General features: G+C 31.3%; 2 long non-coding RNA genes across 2 annotated transcripts in view; one reads left to right on the top strand and one right to left on the bottom strand.

The window, feature by feature from the left end:
- The window catches only part of LOC145738452 (uncharacterized), a 165479-nt gene that overhangs the window by 13892 nt on the left and 141366 nt on the right, over positions 1-10221 (top strand). The gene's annotated exons all lie outside the window — the stretch shown is intronic.
- The window catches only part of LOC145738457 (uncharacterized), a 404307-nt gene that overhangs the window by 5498 nt on the left and 388588 nt on the right, over positions 1-10221 (bottom strand). The window lies entirely within an intron of this gene.

Genomic DNA, 10221 nt, shown 5'->3' on the forward strand with positions numbered 1-10221 from the left:
ACAAACCTGTGTTAACTTACAAACGTACAACCGATTATGAAACGGTTATGTTTAATCTAGGACGTTTTCCTAACGTTTCTTTATAGAACATTTTCGTTTTGGCTACGACATTAAACCGAAACTGTGTCTAACCAGTATCGACACATGCTGGTGTAAAAATCGTTATAGCATCGTTTCCATTTCTACAGGGTTAGTTTCTATAATGTGACAAGCTGAGGTTGTTTATTATTTATTTTTCAATTTAGAAAAAAAACTTATACAAAAGTTAAGATATTTGCATAAATATTTTATACGTGCTGTCAATAAAAAAATAAACGTAGATGGCAAATCAAGAAATTCGCCTGAATATACGTTTTTCCAAACGAACACTCTGCATATATTTTACATAAATAAATTGGCTGCATTTTGTCATTTCAAAAATACATAGGTAAAGCAATGACATTTTCGTCTTTGAAACGGAAGAAATGCAGGAAAGCGGTTTATTTATGTAATAACATTTTCCAGTGTCATTTAAAAAGGTAGATTTTGTTAATTTCATTGTTCTTGGTGTTTTTGTCAGACAGCATGAATACAAAATACCTATAACTTTCATATAAGAAATTTTATTCTAAACACAAAAATAAAGGCACCACAGCTTGTCACATTATGAAAAGTAACTCTGCACATGAATAAATAAATCTCCTTTCTGCACTGGCATATACCTATAACAGATCTTAAAGTTTAAAAATAAGTCATTAATGAAAATCCAAACCAACCAAATAAAAGTTACTTTCAGGTAAATAACATTAAGTTAAACGTAAAGTAAAAAGTTTTGATTCTTCAAAATCCTTGTCGAGAGCGGTCAACAAAATGGTTTTGCCTTACGAATACGACTTAGTGCCGTAGCAGTAAAGGTATAAAAAATATTACTAAACCACTAATTTTAAATTATTATTTATGGTATAATAAAACATATTCCTGTTAAAACAGATCTTTTAGTATTTCACATTATTTGCATATAAAATGCAGGGAAAAAATATGTAATTAAAAAATACATCTAAAATAAATTAATGAACAAATAAAAAATAAAAACAAATCTTAACTTTTACTAACTACAAATATACAGGGTGTCCCGTGACTCGACAGACAAAGGTATACCAAGACAAAGGGTTCTAAAGAGTTATTCTGATGAACAAAATTATAGCAACCATAGGTCAATTCGTTTTTGTATCAGAGATATACAAGAAAATATGAAAAGCCTAATAATGAACAGTAAAAGTTGTTTGTTGCATATCTAATTTTTCCAAAGCAAAAAAGAATTTACCTATATGTGTAGTGGCTCTGACCTTTTGTCATCAGAATGACTCATAGAACACCTAGACATGGCAAAGGTATTGTCGGTCGAGTCACGGGACACCCTGTATACTTAACTTATATTTAGTAGTGATGGAAAGTATCGTTACTTTTAAGGACTTGGACCAATTAGTTACTTTAGGTTTTAAGACTCGTTACTTCGGACCCGTTAGTTACTTCCATTAAATTACACTTCAGGCCGATATAATTCTTGAAGAGAAGAACAGATTCGGATAACATTTTTATGATTAACAAAGGTAATAAAGAAATGGGAATATGATTATTACTTTTTTTAATTATTTTTTTTTTTGTAAACATTGGCAAACATATTTTGAACATTAAACTCGAACGAAAAACACTACTAATAGCACAACTGTGCGGGTAGTGGAATTCTCTGGATGAATGATCCACTGTTTCCGTTTGTCACCAGTTCAAATTAAGTTAATAAGTGGACTGTATTATTTAAATTATTTATTTTCGGTAACAAAAGACAACTTATACGTTTTTAAACTACTCATGGCACGAGCTTGCAGGCGAATCTGGTCGTTCTTTCTTAACGACGTGGTAGGCGGTCTTGCGGAAATGTCTAGCGAGGTTGTCACGTTTCTCAACAACTCAGGAAGATCGCACAACAACATAATAAATAATAATATTATAAGATATTTTTATTACAATGTAAAAACAATATTTTCTCAACATTTGTTGACTTAAGTCTATTCCTCCGTTCAGTTATCACTTGTCCAGCCTTTGAAAATATACGCTCACAAGGAACAGATGTCGCAACAATGCTTAAATATTTTCTTGCTAATATGGACAACCAAGGGTATGTTTTTTGTCGATCTTTCCACCAGATAAGGGGATCTTCCTTGCGGTTCAAGATTGCATCATCCAAATACATTCTTAGTTCTGCCATTGCTGTGGCGGTAGGATTTGAATTAGTGGTGCTAAATGAATTCTTAACCGCCCTATCAAAATCTTGCCAAATAGGGTCATCATTCTTGATTGAGTTCAATGTATGATCGGGAATTTGTTCAGAATCCATCGTAATATCAGGTCCAGATTCGATGATTTTATCATGTAGTTGATTTTTTCTGATTATGGATATTATATCGTCCTGAATATTCCTTTTAATTTCTTTTATATTATCTTCATTACTAAATCCTTTCGTTTTAAAACGTGAGTCAAGAAAAGTACATTTTGCCATAATGATATTGTTTTCGGGATTTCCAAATCGGGAGCATATTGAAGACAACAATGAGACTATTAAATCAGTACCTATCTGACTTATTACTGTAGGTCTAATTCTCTCTAACGACGATATAAGTCCCTTGATAATTAAAATTACTTTTGAAAGAGTTGTTTGTTTTTCTGAACTAAGTTCCACAGTCACAACCTCAAAAGGTTTTAGTATTTTGCTTATTTCTTGTAACAATGCCCATTCTTCCTCTGTGGGTAAAATAACTGGATTATGCAGAACACCCACTGTAGCTGCCAGAGATTCTGCCAGCCTAACTAACCTCTCTATTGCGTAATAAGTCGAGTTCCATCTTGTGGGTACATCATTAATTAGTTTTAAGGGTGTTGAGTTGGGATTCATCTGAATTTGGGTAGCAAAAAATTTGGCGTTTGCTTGAGAACTTCTGTGAAAATAGCTGATAATATTTTTTATTTTCTGTCGTAGTTCTTCAATTAGCTTTAAACCGTCTTTCACAATCAAATTGATTGTGTGGGCAAAACAGGGAATATGTTCCCACTCGCTAGATCTTACAGCTGCAACTATATTCGCTGCATTGTCGGTTGTTATAGCATATACTTTGTCGGAAATATGCCATTCAGTACAGATTCTTTTCAGGTCTTGATACAAATTTTGGGCGGAATGACACTCTTCAAATTTGAAGCATGTCAATAAACAAGGGTAAAACTTCCATTCTTCTGTTATAAAATGAGCTGTGACAGCAATATATCCTTCTGTATTAATTGAAGTCCAACCGTCAGTAGAGAGCGTAACATGTTCAGTAGTTTCCAGAAGTGTTTTGAGCTTCGTAACTGCTCCATCAAACTGGACGGGCAAAAAAGATTTGGTAAATGTTGGCCTACTGGGTATAATATAAGATGGCTCCAGTTCATTCAAAAGATTCCTGAAACCCAAATCTTCCACCAAAGAAAAAGGTTGCAAATCGGTTATTATCATTTCCAATATTAGGCCATTAATTTTTTTTTTCGAGGTAGCGAAATTGGCCTGTATATGAAGCCTTGCAGATTTGCTTGTCTCTTAGAAAGTGGTTTTCTAACAGGGTTTTCTTTTGGACGTGACTCTACAACTACGTTAACATCATTTTCCATTGCCTCTGACTGAGTATTGGCATTGACACTCCTCGCGGAACCTTCACTACTAGCCGGTTCCGTTGATTTTGAAACCTCTTCAAAAAAATATTAGATATACGTTAGCTACAAAATAAAACAAAATGCTATTTCAATGAATTGAATTACCTTGCAACATTTTTGTTTCTTCAAATGGCAACCTTTTCACTTTTAGTTCATCTAGAACTATCGTAGGGTGTTTTGTCTTTAAATGCTTCCTCAAGTTTGACACATTTCCATTTTTGTGAGAGTAAGTATTTTTACATAAATTACATTTTGCGGTTGATTCTGTCATAATTGTAAAATATAGCCAAATAACACTTCTCTTTTGAGAATCCATTTTATCGAAAATTGTAAAAATAGTGTATAAAAAACTTTGTCACAACCACGCGTAAGCCCACAGAAAGCAAATGCAAGACTAAATACTCGTATACGTATTTAGTATTTACGAATTTACCAATTTACGAGTCTGGACCTGCCTAAACTCCTAGAGTTCGCCCGCCGCGGTCCGGCGGTCTCTACTAAATGCTTGTCGCATATTACCCACTTGTTTTATCTTGTGTCGGTTTTAACTTGTAACGACTATGACGAGATTTACACCTACCAAAGATTTATAAATTGGACTCATAAAATCTAACGAGTCTTTTTTTGAATTAAGACTCGTTACTTTCAAGTCCCATTTAGTAACGATTACTTTGTAACCGTTAGTTACTTATTTTACATCACTACTACAGGGAGTTAGTATTGAGACTTTAATTCGTTTTTTTTTATCCAAAGTGGTAAGACTGTAATACGGCTTTGCAAGACTGCAGAACTTAAAATAAAAGAAACTAACTAAATATGTATATACCAACAAAAAAGGAAAAGAAAATAGAAAAAATTAATAAAATGCTATTTTCTAACCCTAGTTGAAGCCTTCTTCATAAAAAGTGGGACACCCTGTATGCCTAGATACTTTTTTTTGACAAATCATTTTATTGCTAACCTGTTCATTTACAAGAATATTTTTGTGGCCCAATTAAATTTAACTTCTTACACAAATCCTCAAAGTTTAGACTGCCTTCACTTTTAAAACGTATATACATTTCGTACTGCTTTACTGTAGTCAAGTTCCTTCCCTTAGAAAAGAAAAAGAAAATATTCTTCAATAAAAAAAAACTTTTTATTACTTTCATCCATAAACAACACATTTTTAATCAAAACTTTCAGGTTGATGTGGATTATTTAAGCTCTGAGCAATTCTGTTTAAAGCATCAGCAATACTGTGAAGCGCATCCGCAATTTTTTCATATCCACATATGATGGCTGTGGTATGTGCATCCAAAGATTCTGTGAATGGAAATTCTTACTCAATACATATACCAGTTACAAATACATAAGGTGTCCCAAATTGTGATTGCATTATTTTAAGAGAGTATTTTAGATCAAAAAACAATACTGCTTTGCTATAGAAATTATACTCCAGCAATGCAAACTGCCAAACTTCCAATCAGTGACACAGGTAAATACTTGTATACCATGAATTTAAAAACAAAACAAAGATTGCTTAAAACCTTGCATCTGATTAGTTAATTATTTGGGACATGTGTGACATAATTGTTAGGGGTTAGGGCCTTGTTTTCTCTTATTTTGCCTCTAATATGGCTTTTCATAACTACAAAAGCCTAAAATGTTTTAATATGGTTTAGGATTGGCTAGAATGCTAGTTGCTGTACACATTGTATTGCTGTATACATTACGTTCTGACTGTTGATCGAGTTTACTTACCTTTCAAATAACTTTTGAATATATCCTATATATCCGATCCGATACCCAATACAGGTTTTGGTCGTTTTGGAGTTAAATGATAAAAAACCACTTAAAAATTAAAATAACGAAACAACCTGTTATAAAATAACCAATGTTAAGGTTAACTGTCATTTTTCTTCGTCTTTTGTTCTTTATCATGCAATGGCGATTTAATATTACACTATTGCCAAATGACAATAGTGAATACGAAACTACTTCAATATTGAACTGAAATACATAAATTTTCAACTTGAACTTATTTCAATGTTGAATGTTTTCAATAGTTAGTGAATAGGGCGGAGTATCTAGGTATTTTATTAGCTATTATATATTTAACCTGACCTTATATTATTTAAGTACTTGCTCTAAAACTTTAAACATTTATATAAATGTTAACTATTATAATTATATAATTATATTAATACTATAACAAGCTCTGTAGTTGAAACACATAGGTTTTTCTTTCTACAATATAAATATTAATAGTTTTATTTAAATCTTATTTATTAACACATTTAATAAATTATTATAACCATCTACTATATCATGCAGTTTCTTTCTAGGTATTTTATTAGCTATTATATATTTAACCTGACCTTATATTATTTAAGTACTTGCTCTAAAACTTTAAACATTTATATAAATGTTTACTATTATAATTATATAATTATATTAATTTTTTTCTTGGTTTATTGGGTCTTCTGTCTCACACAAAAAAAGGTTTGTTGGGAAAATGGAATTTCGCACTATTTTCAACTAAGTTGAAAATAACATTAACCTAGTCGTCCCAACACAAGACCACTGACTTAGGCTCGGTCTTGTTACCTAAAAACGCTGACGTTTCGGTGGAAAATCTACCACCGTCTTCAGAGAATCTAAAAAAGAAAGAAAGAACACAACGGCAGAACACAGAAAACAACAACTTAATAAATATTAAACCTGATAATGTTCAATATGGAACTCTGAGAAGGGTTTTGTCAATAAAAATTGACATAAATTTTGACTTTTGTCATTCCAATAGGAAAGGTTATCTATTGTTGTAGTGAAAGGTGGGTTTTATAATGAAAACAAAATTACAAGAAATTTCAGTTACGTTTGATATGACCAAGTGTTATCTCCTCCTCTAGAATATTTAACCAAGTTTGGTCAATATTAATAGAGGATGTAGCAACACAGGAGTCATGGTTTAATCTAATATATGCACTTTCTTTTATTTTACGTCTTTTTGAAAAAGTTTCTTTGTCTATGATACTACATTCATTCCATTTGACTCTATGATCATTATCAAACGCGTGTTGGCATATATTAGATTTGTGAAAGTCTCCAGTTCTTAAATAATTTTGGTGTTCTTTAATACGTTTTTTTAAAGGTCTGGAGGTTTCACCAATATAAAATTGATTGCATTCGCAAGGAATTTTATATATCACGTTTCTTGTAGATTCATTTTCATTGTAAGGTTTTGTTTTAGTTAAGTGTGATCTTAATGTGTTTTGAGTTCTAAATATTGTTCTGATGTTATATTTTTTAGCTATTCGTTTGATTTTGTCAGAAATACCTGGAATGTAAGGAATAAAAAGGTTAGTAAAAGGTAAAATTTGATTTTGATTTCCAGATTGTTTTGGATGTTCTAAATCCCTAAAACATTTATTAATAAATGTTTCAGGATAGTCATTTTCTTTTAGAACATTTTTAATGAATAATTTTTCTTTATTAAATTGTTCATTATTGCAAATAATTTTGGCTCTATCAAATAAACTTTTTACAATACCTTTTTTTACCATTATTGGATGATTGGATTTGTAGTTTAAGTATCTATTTGTGTGGGTTGGTTTTCTGTATACTTTTGTTTCAAATTTGTTTATGTCTTTTTTGATTAGAATGTCTAAGAATGGAAGTTCGTTATTTTGTTCAGTTTCTGTTGTAAATTTGATTGTGGGTTCTATTGAGTTTATGTGAGTGAGAAATTGTTGGAGATGATCATTACCAAATGGATATATTGTGAAAACATCATCAATATATCTCCACCAGATTGTTGGTTTATAATTAAAATTATTAATGTTATTTTCTTCGAAATGTTCCATAAAAATATTACTTAATATTGGAGACAATGGAGAACCCATTGCCATTCCAGAATTTTGTTGGTAATAATCATCTCCATATTGGAAGAATGTTGTTTTAACACAAATTGTTAAAAGTTCTAAAATAGTGTTTATGCTTAAGCTTGTACGTTCCCCAAGACTTGAATCATTTTGCAATTTAGATCTAACAATTGAAAGAGTTTTGTCAACTGGGACGTTTGTGAATAAACTTACAACATCAAAACTTACCAGAATATGATTTGGATTAATGTCGATATGTTTGAGTTTTTCAAGAAAGTGAGGAGAGTTTTTTATGTAAGAATCTGTGTTACCTACTAAAGGATTTAAAATGTTTAGCAAGAAGCGAGCTAATGAGTGAGTAGGCGAATTTATACTACTCACAATTGGCCTTAATGGCATGTTATTTTTATGAATTTTAGGAACACCATAAAAATGTGGTGTTTTGCTATTATGTGGCGTAAGATTACGCCTTTCAAGATCAGAAAATTGATCTTGATGTTTTTTTAAAGTAGTGTAAATTTGCCTTTCAATTTTTTCTGTTGGGTTTTTATTTAGTTTTGTGTAATTGTTTTCATTTAAAAGAGTCATGACTTTGTTGTGGTATGTAATAGAGTCCATTATGACTGTAGCGTTACCTTTGTCTGCTGGAAGTATTTTTATGTTGTTGTCTTTTTTGAGAGAGTATAATGCTTGTTGTTCAGGTTTGGATAGGTTTTGTTTGATTTTGTGTTGTTTTTCTAAGATAAGTTTTGATCTTATTTTAAATTCTTGTTGATGTTCTTCTGGTAAATTTTGAGTTGTCTCTTCAATTGCAGAAATAATATCAAGTTTGGGAATGTGTTGTGTTGTGTTGTTGTGTTGTTTGCTACATCCTCTATTAATATTGACCAAACTTGATTAAATATTCTAGAGGAGGAGATAACACTTGGTCATATCAAACGTAACTGAAATTTCTTGTAATTTTGTTTTCATTATAAAACCCACCTTTCACTACAACAATAGATAACCTTTCCTATTGGAATGACAAAAGTCAAAATTTATGTCAATTTTTATTGACAAAACCCTTCTCAGAGTTCCATATTGAACATTATCAGGTTTAATATTTATTAAGTTGTTGTTTTCTGTGTTCTGCCGTTGTGTTTTTTCTTTTTTAGATTCTCTGAAGACGGTGGTAGATTTTCCACCGAAACGTCAGCGTTTTTAGGTAACAAGACCGAGCCTAAGTCAGTGGTCTTGTGTTGGGACGACTAGGTTAATGTTATTTTCAACTTAGTTGAAAATAGTGCGAAATTCCATTTTCCCAACAAACCTTTTTTTGTGTGAGACAGAAGACCCAATAAACCAAGAAAAAAATGAGTAATTCGTCTCAACAAACATATAGAACATATCTCCAATAATTATATTAATACTATAACAAGCTCTGTAGTTGAAACACATAGGTTTTTCTTTCTACAATATAAATATTAATAGTTTTATTTAAATCTTATTTATTAACACATTTAATAAATTATTATAACCATCTACTATATCATGCAGTTTCTTTCTATCACCTTGTTTCATTTTTGTTTTAATGACCTCAAGTTCTAACTTTTTCTTTTGCATATCAATGTAGTTTTCTAATTTCTTTTCTTCTATCAGAAATCTTCTTTGTTCAATGTCCAACTTACGATTCTCTAACTCAATCTCTTTATATCGTAATGCCGCCTCTTTCTCACTCCTTGTACTTAAAAACTCTAGAGCAGAATTTCTCAACCTTTTAGTTTGTCTTTGTCGACATGGTGCTATAAAAGACAACAAAAATCCTTTCGGAAAATGTCAACAGAATGATTGTTGATATTACTGCTACTGGGTACTGCTGCCTCCTGTTTATTAACAAGTGTTTCTTCAACAGGCCTACTGACATATTCAAGTTCTGTAATTGTCACATTATTGAATCTTAATGTAAAGCAAATATACACCACCTTATTCTGAAAAGTGTTTGGTCACCTTGTTTTGGAAAGATGCTTTTTTAATTGTTGTAAAAAGTTTTCACGTAAAATCTTGCCTTTCTCCATTGACGCTTTAATATCAATGGGCCTTACAACATAGTCGTGCCTCATGCTAGCAGATTTGGAGTTTCTTTTAAAATCTCGAATCATATCTCTAATTTGCTGCATTAAGTGATCAAACTCATTCTAACCTTCTTCAATACCTGTTCTGAGAAAGCGAGCAAAACTTAATGCTAGCTAGACTATAAAAAAAGAAACTTACTTACTTAGTTTTATTTGAATCATCTCTTTCAATAAATTTTTTTACCATATGCTGCCTTAAAGCTCTTACAGTAAATTTTTTCCGGGTTTTCTCTTTCAGAACAACTTGAATGGCAGCCCAGCGCCCAACATCTTCAAACGGTTTTGCAGATAAGATCCCTTTTAAAAGGATAATCTCATCTTCAGGAGAAAAACGAACTCTTTTTTTACCTTCAGGGAAAGACATTTTTTTGGAAACAAAACAAAGTGAAAATTCAGAACACGTGGGACGAGTAATATGCAATTTTCACAGTTCACACATATCTTATTTTCCTCAAAATAAAGATGAATGTTAAATGTTGGTTTGTTGGTTGTTGGTTAGGTAGTAAAATTCTTTGACGATTTTGATAATT

Source organism: Ips typographus, linkage group LG15, assembly GCF_016097725.1.
Source record: "Ips typographus isolate SLU linkage group LG15, UJ_Ityp_2.0, whole genome shotgun sequence".
NCBI lineage: Eukaryota > Metazoa > Arthropoda > Insecta > Coleoptera > Curculionidae > Ips > Ips typographus.